Source organism: Moschus berezovskii, chromosome 17, assembly GCF_049115385.1.
Source record: "Moschus berezovskii isolate FMDL1 chromosome 17, NW_MosBer_1.0, whole genome shotgun sequence".
Classification (NCBI taxonomy): domain Eukaryota; kingdom Metazoa; phylum Chordata; class Mammalia; order Artiodactyla; family Moschidae; genus Moschus; species Moschus berezovskii.
The window spans coordinates 9100458-9116174 of record NC_142476.1 but is presented as its reverse complement, the minus strand read 5'-3'; the positions used below and the strand labels follow the sequence as shown (position 1 = coordinate 9116174).

Sequence of the window (15717 nt, the reverse complement as noted above, 5' to 3'; positions counted from 1 at the left end):
AATTCAAATCCTAAGAGATGATGCTGCACTCACTATACCAGCAAATTTGCAAATGTGGAAAACTCAGCAGTGGCCACAGGACTGAAAAGGTCAGTTTTCATCCCAATCCCAAAGAAAGGCAATGTCAAAGAATGCTCAAACTACTGCACAATTGCACTCATCTCCAACTCTAGCCAAATAATGCTCAAAATTTGCCAAGCATGGCTTCAACAGTACATGAACCAAGAACCTCCAAATGTACAAGCTGGATTTAGAAAAGGCAGAGGAACCAGAGATCAAATTGCCAACATATGATGGATCATTGAAAAAGAAGAGTTCCAGAAAAACATCTACTTCTGCTTTACTGACTACTCCAAAGCCTTTTACTGTGTGGATTACAAAAAGCTGTGGAAAATTCTTTGAGAAACAGAAATCCCAGATCACCTTACCTTCTCCTGAGAAATCTGTATGCAGGTCAAGAAGCAATAGTTAGAACTGGATATGGAACAATAGACTGGTTCCAAATTGGGAAAGGAGTATGTCAAGGCTTTATATTGTTACCCTGCTTATTTAACTTATATGCAGAGTACATCATGTGAAATGCTAGGCTGGATGAAGCACAAGCCGGAATCAGGATTGCCACGAGAAATATCAATAACCTCAGATATGCAGATGATACCACCCTTATGGCAGAAAGCAAAGAAGAACTAAAGAGCCTCTTGATAAAAGTGAAAATAAAACCATGAAATGAAAAAATGCTTGTTCCTTGGAAGAAAAGCTATGACAAACGTAGACAGTGTATTAAAATGCAAAGACATTACTTTGCCAACAAAAGTCCATATAGTCAAATTTATGCTTTTTCTAGTAGTCATGCATGGATGTGAGTGTTGGACCATAAACAAGGCTGAGGGTTGAAGAATTGATGCTTTTGAATTGTGGTGTCTTTACGATCCCATGGACTGTAGTCTACCAGGCTTATCTGTCCATGGGGTTTTCCAGGCAAGATTACTGGAGTGGATTTCTATTTCCTTCTCCAGGGGATCTTCCTGACCCAGGGATTGAACCCAGGTCTCCTGCATTGCAGGCAGACGCTTTACCCTCTGAGCCACCAGGGAAGCATAAACCTATTTGCAGGGCAGGAATAGAGACACAGATATAAAGAACAAATGTATGGACACTGACAGGTAAAGTGGGGGTGGGATGAACTGGGAGATTGGGATTAACATATATATGCTATTAATACTATTATAAAATAGATAACGAATGAGAACCTACTGTAAAGCACAAGGGGAAATAAAAGGAAGGTACAATCTGTTTTTAGGATATATATTTGTTAATCTTAAAAAAGGATTTCAGTATATAGTAGGTGCAAAAAACACTGTTTGAATCCACTTACATGAGGTACCTAGAATTTCAAATTCAGAGTCAGAAAGGACACTGGTAGATGCCAGGAGTCAGGGCGTATGGGGAGTTCGTCTTTAAAGGGGATGCAAGTTCAGTTTGGGAACATGAAAAATCCCAGAGATGGATGATGGTGAGTGTTGCAGAATAACATGAATGTACTTAGTGTCCCTGAACTGTACGGTTTAATACGTTTAAAATAGCACATTTTATTACATATGACTTTTACCACAGTAAAAAAAAAAGTGAAAAAGCATGTGTTTGTGTGTATAATGGTGTATGAGGGTTTATTTTGAAAAATTCTGTTGCTATTATTGCCCATTAATAAGCAAAGGCCTAAGAGCAAATGTTTGTGAAAGACTGGAACAAATTTCTTAAGGATGAAACTTCACCTTGTACTTAAGTGGTCACCTCAAAGATACTTCTTTCTCTTTTTGCCAGCTTCCCCTTACCAGGAAAGACAGACATAGAAAAGCAAATGGAAACATCAGCCCTCACTCTCTGAGGCAAGGGAACGGGGCTCCAGTCTCCAATGCAGCAAATTTGGGAGATCTCAAGGGAAGGGATGGCTCTGGGTCCATCATTTTAGGAATGGGTGGGAGGGCATACTTTTGACAGAGGGGGTCTTGGAGATGAAAACTGGGGCCACTGCTCCTGCTTGCTGTCATGATGGTACTAGAGCGACTAGACCCCTGGACTTTCCCTGGACAGACAGATGAGGCTGGGCTCAGCATCAGCCCTGTCAGGGAGAAAGAGTTACTCCATAACATCTATCATGTCTACTAGTTGAGAAGACTGTCCAGAGTATAAGGACATCCTGACTTAAAATGTAGGGATAAGGAAGGATATGCAAGTGGTGCCCCTTGGTATCTGTGTCCATTACATCACATTGCAATCACTGATTTATTGCCTTGGTGTCAACAAGTCTTATTTGAACCATCTAGATAGGAGGTTCCAAATGAGCTGTCTTACTTCAGAAATAGGTAGGATTTCTTATGCATCTGGGGCCACATGTGGTTCTTCAGTTCAGTTCAATTCAGTTCAGTTGCTCAGTCATGTTCGACTCTTTGCGACCCCATGAACCGCAGCATGCCAGGCCTCCCTGTCCATCACCATCTCCCGGAGTCCACCCAAACCCATGTCCATTGAGTCGGTGATGCCATCCAACCATCTCATCCTCTGTCATCCCCTTCTCCTCTTGCTCTCAATCTTTCCCAGCATCGGGGTCTTTTCAAATGAGTCAGCTCTTCCCATCAGGTGGCCAAAGTATTGAAGTTTCGGCTTTAGCATCAGTCCCTCCAATGAACACCCAGGACTGATCTCCTTTAGAATGGACTGGTTGGATCTCCTTGCAGTCCAAGGGACTCTCAAGAGTCTTCTCCAACACCACAGTTCAAAAGCATCAGTTCTTCGGCACTCAGCTTTCTTTATAGTCCAACTCTCACATCCATATATGACCACTGGAAAAACCATAGCCTTGACCAGATGGACCTTTGTTGACAAAGTAATGTCTCTGCTTTTTAATATGCTGTCTAGGTTGGTGATAACTTTCCTTTCAAGGAGTAAGCGTCTTTTAATTTCATGGCTGCAATCACCATCCGCAGTGATTTTGGAGCCCAGAAAAATAAGGTCAGCCACTGTTTCCCCATCTATTTGCCAAGAAGGGATGGGACCAGATGCCATGACCTTAGTTTTCTGAATGTTGAGCTTTAAGCCAACTTTTTCACTCTCCTCTTTCTCTTTCATCAAGAGGCTCTTTAGTTCTTCTTCACTTTCTGCCATAAGCATGGTGTCATCTGCATATCTGAGGTTATTGTTATTTCTCCCAGCTATCTTGATTCCAGCTTGTGCTTCCTCCAGCCCAGGGTTTCCTTCATGTACTCTGCATGTGGTTCTTTCAGTTCAGTTCAGTTCAGTTCAGTTCAGTCACTCAGTAGTGTCCGACTCTCCGCGACCCCATCAATCACAGCACACCAGGCCTCCCTGTCCATCACCAACTCCCGGAGTTCACTCAAACTTATGTCCACAGAGTCAGTGATAAGTTGTTCCAAATTCCTGGCACACAGTCAATGAACTTTTTATTGAACAAATGAATAAATCTTTTTCGACTTATAGTAGTTGTCTACATCTAAAGAAAATTTGTTGCATAAAATTTATGACATTTGTTTGAAGAGGCAAGAAACAAACAATCTGAGGTTCACTCAACACCCCTCTCTTCTCACTTCAGTTCTTTAATGGAGGTTTGAAGGTGGAGAAAAACTGCAAATTTTCTGTTATGCAAAGCTCTCTGACTTTAGTATGCCTTTTGACTATTGTGTTTTACAAGATACAATAATAAATATTTCTGTGATTTCTTCTACTACAAACATATACTGTATTAATTTTTTTCAGGCATACTTCCTTTCTTGGTATAATTCTGGATTCAGTTAAAGTTTCAGCAATGATTTTGTGTTTTCCTAACATCCACTCGTCTACAACTTTGTTGTTTAGTTGCTAAGTCATGTCTGACTCTCACAACCCCTTGGACTGCAGCCCACTATGCTCCTCTGCCCATGGGATTTTCCAGGCAAGAATACTGAGTTCCATTTTCTTCTCCAGGGAACTTTTTAAACCCAGGGATCGACACTTATCTAAAAATACCTAAAATATATCTCAGACATCCAAATCAGAGATCCCAGACACATTAATACCCTTGGTCTTACCTATCTCTTCCACTTGTTTTTCTATCGTGAACACATGGTTTTGTTGGAAGAAAGATTTTTTTCTGGCATAAATTGTATTTTCTTTACTGTGTCCAGCCAGTGCCATACAGAATGAGCTGATAACATGGGTAGACTTAGCAGATTCTGCCCGGACCCAACACACAGTAATACTATAACTCCAAATCTAGTGGCTTTTCCTACCATTCACCCTACTTGACCTTCTTAACAGGGTATGACGTGACATCTTCTCTTCTTTTTCCACTCTTTTCCTCCCTCTTTCTCCCCACCTGTACTCTACTTCACCAACAGCCCTCAGATCTTCTTTCCAAATTCTCATGTCCTGGCCAAGCTAACTCTGCCTTTCCTCTGACAAAGTTGCTTGCCCAGGGAGTGACCTTTGGAATTCAAGTATAGAAAACCCTCACAGTAAAATACAAGCACCTTCAACGAGTTGCTAGAGTTTTGTGTATCCTGCTTAGAGCTTTCCTAGGAAAGAGTCTCAGGGGTGGCCGAGAAGCTCTGAATGTGTATCTCTTCCAGAACAGGTTTCCTATTAGACCTTCTCACCGAAGTGTGTGCTTAAGAACTGAGGTGACAGAGGACCCTGAGTCGTCAGTGGCTTTAAATCAATCTTTCTTTCTTCTTCGTATTGCACACAAAAAGGGGGCAGTTCCAGTAATAAGGAGCATCTCTGCATTTCCACTTTTCTTCTTACCGGAAAGAGTAGGTTCCCACCACACCCCCACACACTCACACGCACACAGACACGTGCACGTGCACACACACACACACACGCGCGTCTGTTCCCGTCTCAGCGGCAGCTTAGAAGGGTTGCATTTTCTGGACATCCCATGAGTTCATCTTGCTCATGAGGACTCAAGGCAACCTCAGGCCCACATCCCCTGACACCCCTGAGTCAACCCAAGGCAAGTTCATACTGAAGGAGTTTGGGGTGTGGGAGAACCCATTCCTTATCTTAGGGAAGAATGCAAGGTCTTCAAGGCACTTACTACCCTCCTGCACTAGGATACACATGGTCCTTACCTTAGAAACAGAATGATAGGTTAGTTTATCATCTAAATCAGAACCTTTTGACAGGCACACCTAGTTAGTATACTGAGCACCTCTTGTCCATCCAACAAAGTTGACGGAGCAGGCATCAGAAACATGGTATGGGAGTCAAGTAGAGATGGAAACCTGGAGGTTCCCACAACTCCCACAATTTCAGTAATCTTCCAGAATGCTCACAGAACTCACAAAAGTGTTATACTTAAGGACTACCATTTGAATATAAAGAATGCAAATGAACAGCAGACAAAAAGGTACACTGGGCAAGGCTGGAAGAGTCGTAAGCACAGGAGCTTTGGTCTCCATGGAGTCTGAGGGCACCACTCTCCTGGTACATCAATATGTTCACCAATCAGGACGCTCTCTAAACCTCATTCTTCGGTGTTTTTATCAAAGTTTCATTATATAGGTATGATTAATTACATAGAATTTACATTGTATAATATTAGATATTATAAGCAATCAGATTATTAAAAATACACAGGAGGATGTGGGTACATAGGTTATATGCAGATACTAAATCATTTCATGTAAGGGACTTGAGCATCCTCAGATTTTGGTCCTGCTGAAGAGTGGGAAGGGAAAGGACTGAAACCCATTCCCCGTGGACCCTGAGGGAAGACTCTATTATTGGATAAATAATATCAGTGAGGCAATGTGAATATCCAGGACCAGAAAGATAATGCAAAACAAACAAATGAACAACAGCAACAACAAAACAGCAACAATGAGAAAAAATCAGATTGAAACATGTATATTATCATGTGTGAAATGAATCGCCAGTCCAGGTTCGTTGCATGATACAGGATGCTTGGGGCTGGTGAATGGGATGACCCAGAGGATTGATGTGGGGAGGGAGGTGGGAGGGGGGTTCAAGACGGGGAACACATGTACACCCGGGGCGGATTCATGTCAATGTTTGGCAAAAGCAATACAATATTGTAAAGTAATTAGACTCCAATTAAAATAAATAAATTAAAAAAAAGCAAGCTAAAGCATGATGTTCAAGAATGTTTAGCTTATTTTTACAAATTTGAAGAAAGTAAGCGTGATATACCACATATGACCAAGAATACTGACTGTCCACCAAAACTCATTGGCCAATTCTTCTTGGGCACATGGTTGGACTACCTTTCTCAGTCTTCCCTGAAGTTAGGTGTGGTCACAGGATTGAGTTCTAGCCAATGGCATCTGAGTGGAGTCTGTGTGCCACTCCCAGACCTTGCAAAGGAAAATCTCCATCTAATTAATATTGATGTGTGAACACTACTCGCTGCAGTTAGTCAGATGTTAGAACAAAGTAGCTCAAGTAAGAATTAACTTCACGTTCCCAGGTGGCACAGTGGTAAAGAACCCTCCTGCCAGTGCAGTAGATGTACGAGACGTGGGTTCGATCCCTGGGTTGGGAAGGTCCCCTGAAGGAGGACATGGCAACCCACTCGAGTATTCTTGCTTGGAGAACCCCATGGAATGAAAAGCCTGGTGGGCTACAGTCCAAAGGGTCCCAAACAGTTGGACACTGACTGAAGCAACTTGGTGCACAGACTAAATAGGGAGTCAGAGATTAAGCGCCCCCAATATTTATAAAGTGTGTGTTTCGGGATGCCACGAAAATAGGACGTACAACTGAATAAACGGTGATTAAACAACAAAGTCCAACACTATTGTCTCAATAACCTCAAAGGAGCTTTGAAAAACTACGAGAGATGGGGTGAGGAGACAAAGAAATAACTTAAACATTATATTTAAGAACGAACTTTAGATATATTTTGGCCAGAAAAATGAATGGAATTAAGCATACCAGAATTTCTTCAAGTTTTTGAGAGAAATGAGCAGTCCAGTCTGAAAAATCTTTAAAAGACTTTAGAAATCTTAAAAAAAATTCCCCTTATGAGCTTAAAAATCTTTAGTTTTTTTCTTAACTTGTATAAGCAAGAAGTAGGTTATAAAAGTAGCAAAAGGGGAATTCCCTGGTGGTCTAGTGGTTAAGAATCTGACTTCCAATGCGGTCGGAATGAGTTGAATCCCTGGTCGGGTAACTAGACCCTTCATGCTCCATTTTTGTCCTTCAACCGCTCAGCCGTGTCTGATTTTTGCGACCACATGGACTGCAGCATGTCAGATTTCCCTGTCCTTAACTGTCTCCTGGAGTTTGCTCAAACTCATGTCCATAGATTTGGTGATGCCATCCAACTATCTCATTCTCTGTTACCCCATCTCCTTCTGCCCTCAGTCTTTACCAGCATCAGGGTCTTTTCCAATGAGCTGACTCGTCAAATAAGGTGGCCAAAGTATTGGAGCTTCAGGATCAGTCCTTCAAATGAATATTCAGTTCAGTTCATGCTCAGTCGTGTCCAACTCTTTGCAACCAGATGAATCACAGCACTCCAGGCCTCACTGTCCATCACCAACTCCTGGAGTTCACTCAAACTCATGTCTATCAAGTCGGTGATGCCATCCAGCCATCTCATTCTCTGTCGTCCCCTTCTCCTCTTGCCCCCAATCCCTCCAAGCATCAGAGTCTTTTCCAGTGAGTCAACTCGTCGCATGAGGTGGCCAAAGTATTGGAGTTTCAGCTTTAGCATCAGTCTCTCCAGTGAACACCCAGGACGATCTTCTTTAGAATGGACTGGTTGGATCTCCTTGCAGTCCGAGGGACTCTCAAGAGTCTTCTCCAACACCACATTTCAAAAGCATCAGTTCTTCAGTGCTCAGCTTTCTTCACATTCCAACTTTCACATCCATACACGACCACTGGAAAAACCATAGCCTTGACTAGATGGACCTTTGTTGGCAAAGTAATGTCTCTGCTTTTTAATATGCTATCTAGGTTGGTCATAACTTTCCTTCCAAGGAGTAAGTGTCTTTTAATTTCATGGCTGTAATCAGCATCCACAGTGATTTTGGAGCCCCCCAAAATAAAGTCTGACACTGTTTCCACTGTTTCCCCATCTATTTCCCATGAAGTGATGGGACCAGATGCTATGATTTTAGTTTTCTGAATGTTGAGCTTTACACCAACCTTTTCACTCTCCTCTTTCACTTTCATCAAGAGGCTTTTTAGTTCCTCTTCACTTTCTGCCATAAAGGTAGTGTCATCTGCATATCTGAGGTTATTGATATTTCTCCCAGCAATCTTGATTCCAGCTTGTGCTTCTTCCAGCCCAGAGTTCCTCATGATGTACTCTGCATATAAGTTAAATAAGCAGGGTGACAATATACAGCCTTGATGGACACCTTTTCCTATTTGGAACTAGTCCGTTGTTCCATGTCCAGTTCTAACTGTTGCTTCCTGACCTGCATATAAGTTTCTCAAGAGGCAGGTCAGGTGGTCTGGTATTCCCATCTCTTTCAGAATGTTCCACAGTTTATTGTGATCCCACAGTCAAAGGCTTTGGTATAGTCAATAAAGCAGAAATAGATGTATTTCTGGAACTCTCTTGCTTTTCCCATGATCCAGCAGATGTTGGCAATTTGATCTCTGGTTCCTCTGCCTTTTCTAAAACCACTTGAATATCTGGAAGTTCACGGTTCACGTATTGCTGAAGCCTGGATTGGAGAATTTTGAGCATGACTTTACTAGCATATGAAGGTTGATTTACTTCAGGATTTACTGGTTTGATCTCCTTGTAGTTGAGGGGATTCTTAAGACTCTTTTCCAGCACCACAGTCAGTTCAGATCAGTCGCACAGCTGTGTCTGACTCTTTGCAACCCAATGGACTGCAGCACGCCAGGCTTCCCTGTCCATTACCAACTCCCGGAACTCACTCAAACTCATGTCCACTGAGTTGGTGATGCCATCCAACCAATCTCATCCATTGTCATCCCCTTCTCCTCCTGCCTTCAATCTTTCCCAGCATCAGGGTCTTTTCAAATAGGTCAGGACTTTGCATTAGGTGGCCATAGTATTGGAGTTTCAGCTTCAACATCAGTTCTTCAAATGAATAATCAGGACTGATTTCCTTTACCATTGACTGGTTTGATCTCTTTTCAGTCCAAGGGACTCTCAAGACTCTTCTCCAACACCACAGTTCAAAAGCATCAATAATTTGGCACTCAGCTTTCTTTATAGTCCAAATATCATATGCATACATGACTACTGGAAAAAATGTAGCTTTGACTAGATGGACCTTTGTAGGCAAAGTAATGTCTCAGCTTTTTAATATGCTGTCTAGGTTGGTCATATTTTTTCTTTCAAAGACCAAATGTCTTTTAATTTCATGGCTGGAGTCAACATCTTCAATAATTTCGGAGACCAAGAAAATTAAGTTTCTCACTGTTTCCGTTGTTTCCCCATCTATTTGCCATGAAGTGATGGGACCGGATGCCATGATCTTAGTTTTCTGAATGTTGAGTTTAAGACAACTTTTTCACTTTCCTCTTTCACTTTCAATAAGAGGTTTTTCAGTTCTTCTTCCCTTTCTGCCATAAGGGTGGTCTCACCTGCATATCTGAGGTTGTAGATTCTTCTCCCGGCAATCTTGATTCAAGCTTGAGATTGGTCTAGTGCAGCATTTCCCATGATGTATTCTGCATGTAAGTAAAATAAGCAGGGTGACAATATACAGCCTTGACATACTCCTTTCTTGATTTGGAGCCAGTCTGTTGTTCCATGTCCAGTTTTAACTATCGGTTCTTGACCTACATGCATATTTCTCAGGAAAAGGTCACACGGTCTGCTATTCCCATCTCCTGAAGAATTTTCCAGTTTGCTGTAACCCACACAGTCAAAAGCTTTGGCATAGTCAATAAAATAGAAGCTGATATTTTTCTGGAACTTTCTTGCTTTTTTGATGATCCAATGGATGTTGACACTTTGATCTCTGGTTTCTCTGCCTTTTCTAAATCCTGCTTGAACATCTGGAAGTTTGCAGTTCACGTACTGTTGAAGCCAGCTTGAAGCATTTTGAGCATTACTTTGCTAGCATGTAAGATGAGTGCAACTGTGTGGTAGTTTGAACATTCTTTGTATGATTGGGATGAAAATTGACCTTTCCAGTCCTGTGGCCATTGCTGAGTTTTCCACACTTGCTGGCATATTGAATGCAGCAGTTTCACAGCATCATCTTTTAGGATTTGAAATAGCTCAACTGGAATTCCATCACCTCTAGCTTTGTTCGTAGTGATGCTTCCTAAGGCCCACTTGTCTTTGCATTCCAGGATGTCTGGCTCTAGGTGAGTGATCACACCCTCATGGTTATCTGGTTCATGAAGATCTTTTTGTATAGTTCTTCTGTGTATTCTTGCCACCTCTACTTATTATCTTCTGCTTCTGTTAAGTTCATACCATTTCTGTCCTTTATTGAGCCCATCTTTGCATGAAGTATTCCCTTGGTACCTCTAATTTTCTTGAAGAGATCTCTAGTGTTTCCCATTCTATCCTTTTCCTCTATTTCTTTGCTTTGATCACTGAAGAAGTCTTTCTTATCTCTCCCTGCTATTCTTTGGAACTCTGCACTGAAATGGGTATATCTTTCCTTTTCTCCTTTGCCTTTAGCTTCTCTTCTTTTTTCAGCTAATTGTAAGGCCTCCTCAGACAACCATTTTGCCTATTTGCATTTCTTTTTCTTGGGGATGGTCTTGATCACTGCCTTCTGAACAATGTCATGAAGTTCCATCCATAATTCTTCAGGTGCTCTATCAGATCTAATCCCTTGAATCTATTTGCCACGTCCACTGTAAACTTTGATTTAGGTCATACCTGAATGGTCTAATGGTTTTCCCTACTTTCTTCAACTTAAGTCTGAATTTGACAATAAGGAGTTCATGATCTGAGCCACAGTCAGCTCCTGGTCTTGTTTTTCTGACTGTATAGAGCTTTTCCATCTTTGGCTGCAAAGAATGTAATCAATGTGATTTCAGTATTGACCACCTGGTGATGTCCATGTGTGAAATCTTCTCTTTTGTTGTTGGAAGAGGGTTTTTTCTATGCCCAATATGTTCTTCATTCTTGTGGCAAAACTCTGTTAGCCTTTGACCTGCTTCATTTTGTACTCCAAGGCCAAATTTGCCTGTTACTCCAGGTATCTCTTGAATTCCTACTTTTCCATTCCAGTCCCCTATAATGAAAAGGACATCTTTATGGGTGTTAGTTCTAAAGGTCTTGTAGGTCTTCATAGAACCATTCAGCTTCAGTTTCTTCAGCATTACTCATTAGGACATAGACTTGGATTACTGTAATACTGAATGGTTTGCCTTGGAAACGAACAGAGATCATTCTGTTGTTTTTGAGATTGCATCCCAGTACTGAATTTCGGACTCTTTTCTTGACCATCATGGCTACTCCATTTCGTCTAAGGGAATTCTTGCCCACAGTAGTAGATATAATGGTCATCTGAGTTAATTCACCCATTCCAGTCCATTTTAGTTTGCTGATTCCTAAAATGTCAATGTTCACTCTTGCCATCTTCTTTTTGACCACTTCCAATTTGCCTTGATTCATGGACCTTACATCCCAGGTTCCTATGCAATATTGCTCTTTACAGCATCATACTTCCATCACAAGTCACATCCACACCTGGGTATTGTTTTTGCTTTGGCTCTGTCTCTTCATTCTTTCGGGAGTTATTTCTCCACTGATCTCCAGTACCATATTGGGTACCTACAGACTGGGGAGTTAATCTTTCAGTGTCCTCTTTTTGCCTTTTCATACTGCTCATGGGATTTTCAAGGCAAGAATACTGAAGTGGTTTGCCAGTCCCTTCTCCAGTGGAACATGTTTTGTCAGAACTCTCCATCATGACCCATCTGTCTTGGGTGGCCCTACATGGCATGGCTCATAGTTTCATTGTTTTATACAAGGTTATGATCAGTTTGATTAGTTTTCTGTGATTGTCGTTTTCATTCCGTCTGCCTCTGACAGATAAGGATAAGAGGCGTATGGAGGCTTCCTGATGGGAGAGACTGACTTGAGGGGGAAACTGGGTCTTGTTCTGATGGGCGGGGCCATGCTCAGTAAAACTTTATTCCAAGTTTCTGTTGATTTGGGGGCTGTATTCCTTCCCTATTGTTTGACCTGAGGCCAAACTATGGTGGAGGTAATGAAGATAAAGGTCCCAAGCAGGCACTGCTGCACTCAGTGCCCCTAACCCTGCAGCAGGCCACCGCTCCCGCTGGAGACTCCTGGACACTCACAGGCAAGTCTGGGTCAGTCCCTTGTGGGGTCACTGCTCTTTTCTCCTGGGCGCTGGTGTGCACAAGGTTTTGTTTGTGCCCTCCAAGATTCTGTTTCTCCCATCCTGTGTAAGTTCTGGCGGCTCTATGGGGGGGTTAATGGCAACCTCCTCCAAACAGTTCAGTGATAAAAAGCACCAGTTAGAAATGAACAGTTACCATTATCAGTGATGGCACATGTGTTAGATTGCCAGCTCTGCCATAAGGAAGTGTCATAAACAGAGTGGCTAAAACAACAGAAATTTATTTCCTCTCCGTTCTGAAAGCTCAGAGTTTGAAATGAATGTGTTTCCGTCCCATGACCTCAGTCCTGGGAACAATGTGTTTGGTTCCTTCTGAGGACTCAGTGATGGATTTGTTCCAGGCCTCTCCTCTTGGCCTGTGGATGTCTGTCTGCCATTTACAAGTATCTGTTCCTGGGTCTGAATTTATACTTTTTATAAGGATGCCAATCATTCTGGATTAGGCCCTAAAGGCCTTCTTTATCTTGCTTACCTTGGTAAAACCCTGTCTTCAGAGAATTTCACCTTCTGAAGTAGTGGAGGCTAAGACTCCAGCACATTTTTGGCAGGGCAGAGAGACATAATTCAACCCATAGTGGTGGTGGTGGTGTTTAGTAGCTAAGTCATGCCTGACTCTTGCGACCCCCATGGACTATAGCCTGTAAGGCTCCTCTGTCCATGGGATTCTCCAGGCAAGAATACTGGAGTGGGTTGCCATTTCCTTCTCCAGGGGATCTTCCCGACCCAGGAATCAAACCCAGGTCTCTTGCACTGAAGTTGGATTCTTTACCAACTGAGCTATGAGGAAAGCAGCCTAAAATGTTTCTATGCAACTGTCAGGGAACGTTTAACTTTAGGATTCCTGTATGTTGTTTTCTGTTTCTCATGAACCCTCTGTTCCTCATTAGTTCCTGGTAGACAGGAATGAGTACAGTGGCACTCTATTCCCAGGACTGAGTTCATGGGACGGAACACATGCATGGATTTCCTTCAGTAACATTTTACCCTAAGGTAAAACTGTTTGCTTTGGCTCCACCCCGTGGATGTAACTGGTGATAGAAGCAGGGTCCAATACTGTAAAGAGCAATATTGCATAGGAACCTGGAATGTCAGGTCCATGAATCAAGGCAAATTGGAAGTGGTCAAACGGGAGATGACAAGAGTGAACTTTGACATTCTAGGAATCAGTGAACTAAAATGGACTGGAATGAGTGAATTTAACTCAGATGACCATTATATCTACTTCTGTGGGCAGGAACCCCTTAGAAGAAATGGAGTAGCCATCATGGTCAACAAAGGAGTCCGAAATGCAGTACTTGGATGCAATCGTAAAAAGGACAGAATGATTTCTGTTTGTTTCCAAGGCAAACCATTCAATATTACAGTAATCCGAGTCTATGCCCAACCAGTAATGCTGAAGAAGCTGAAGTTGAATGGTTCTATGAAGACCTACAAGACCTTTTAGAACTAACACCCAAAAAAGATGTCCTTTTCATTATAGGGGACTGGAATGCAAAAGTAGGAAGTCAAGAAACACATGGAGAAACAGGCAAATTTGGCCTTGGAGCACAGAATGAAGCAGGGCAAAGGCTAATAGAGTTTTGCCAAGAGAACGCACTGGTCATAGCAAACACCCACTTCCAACAACACAAGAGAAGACTCTACACATGGACATCACCAGATGGTCAACACCGAAATCACACTGATTATATTCTTTGTAGCCAAAGATGGAGAAGCTCTATACAGTTAGCAAAAACAAGGCCAGGAGCTGACTGTGGCTCAGATCATGAACTCCTTATTGCCAAATTCAGACTTAAATTGAAGAAAGTAGGGAACACCACTAGACCATTCAGATATGACATAAATCAAATCTCTTATGATTATACAGTGGAAGTAAGAAATAGATTTAAGGGACTAGATCTGATAGACAGAGTGCCTGGTGAACTCTGGACGGAGGTTCGTGACATTGTACAGGAGACAGGGATCAAGACCATCCCGATGGAAAAGAAATGCAAAAAAGCAAAATGGCTGTCTGAGAAGGCCTTACAAATAGCTGTGAAAAGAAGAGAAGCGAAAAGCAAAGGAGAAAAGGAATGATATAAGCATCTGAATACAGAGTTCCAAAGAATAGCAAGGAGAGATCAGAAAGCCTTCCTCAGCGATCAATGCAAAGAAATAGAGGAAAACAACAGAATAGGAAAAACAAGAGATCTCTTCAAGAAAATTAGAGATATCAAGGGAACATTTCATGCAAAGATGGGCTCGATAAAGGACAGAAATGGTATGGACTGAACAGAAGCAGAAGATATTAAGAAGAGGTGGCAAGAATACACAGAAGAACTGTACAAAAAAGATCTTCACGAAGAGGGTAATCACAATGGTGTGATCACTCATCTGGAGCCAGACATCTTGGAATGTGAAGTCAAGTGGGCCTTAGAGAGCATCACCACCAACAAAGCTAGTGGAGGTGATGGAATTCCAATTGAGCTATTTCAAATCCTGAAAGATGATGCTGTGAAAGTGCTGCACTCAATATGCCAAAATTTGGAAAACTCAGCAGTGGCCACAGGACTGGAAAAGGTCAGTCTTCATTCCAATCCCAAAGAAAGGCAATGCCAAAAAATGCTCAAACTACCGCACAGTTGTACTCATCTCACACGCTAGAAAAGTCATGCTCAAAATTCTCCACGCCAGGATTCAGCAATATGTGAACTGTGAACTTCCAGATGTTCAAGCAGGTTTTAGAAAAGACAGAGGCACCAGAGATCAAATTGCCAACATCCGCTGGATCATGGAGAAAGCAAGAGAGTTCCAGAAAAACATCTATTTCTGCTTCATTGACTATGCCAAAGCCTTTGAAAGTGTGGATCACAATAAACTGTGGAACATTTTGAAAGAGATGGGAATACCAGACCACCTGACCTGCCTCTTGAGAAATCTGTATGCAAGTCAGGAAGCAACAGTCAGAACTGGATATGGAACAACAGATTGGTTCCAAATAGGAAAAGGAGTACGTCAAGGTTGTATATTGTCACTGTGTTTATTTAACTTATATGCAGAATACATCATGAGGAATGCTGGGCTGGAAGAAGCACAAGCTGGAATCAAGATTGCTGGGAGAAATGTCAATAACCTCAGATATGCAGATGACACCACCCTTATGGCAGAAAGTGAAGAGGAACTCAAAAGCCTCTTGATGAAAGTGAAAGAGGAGAGTGAAAAGGTTGGCTTGAAGTTCAACATTCAGAAAACGAAGATCATGGCATCTGGTCCCATCACTTCATGGGAAGTAGATGGGGGAAACAGTGGAAACAGTGTCAGACCTTATTTTTTTGGGCTCCAAAATCACTGCAGATGCTGATTTCAGCCATGAAATTAAAAGACGCTTACT

The 15717-nt window shown here is 42.1% G+C and overlaps 1 protein-coding gene across 6 annotated transcripts in view; it reads right to left on the bottom strand.

Moving 5' to 3' along the window:
* Positions 1–15717, bottom strand: part of KCNT2 (potassium sodium-activated channel subfamily T member 2) — a 448004-nt gene that overhangs the window by 53030 nt on the left and 379257 nt on the right. The window lies entirely within an intron of this gene.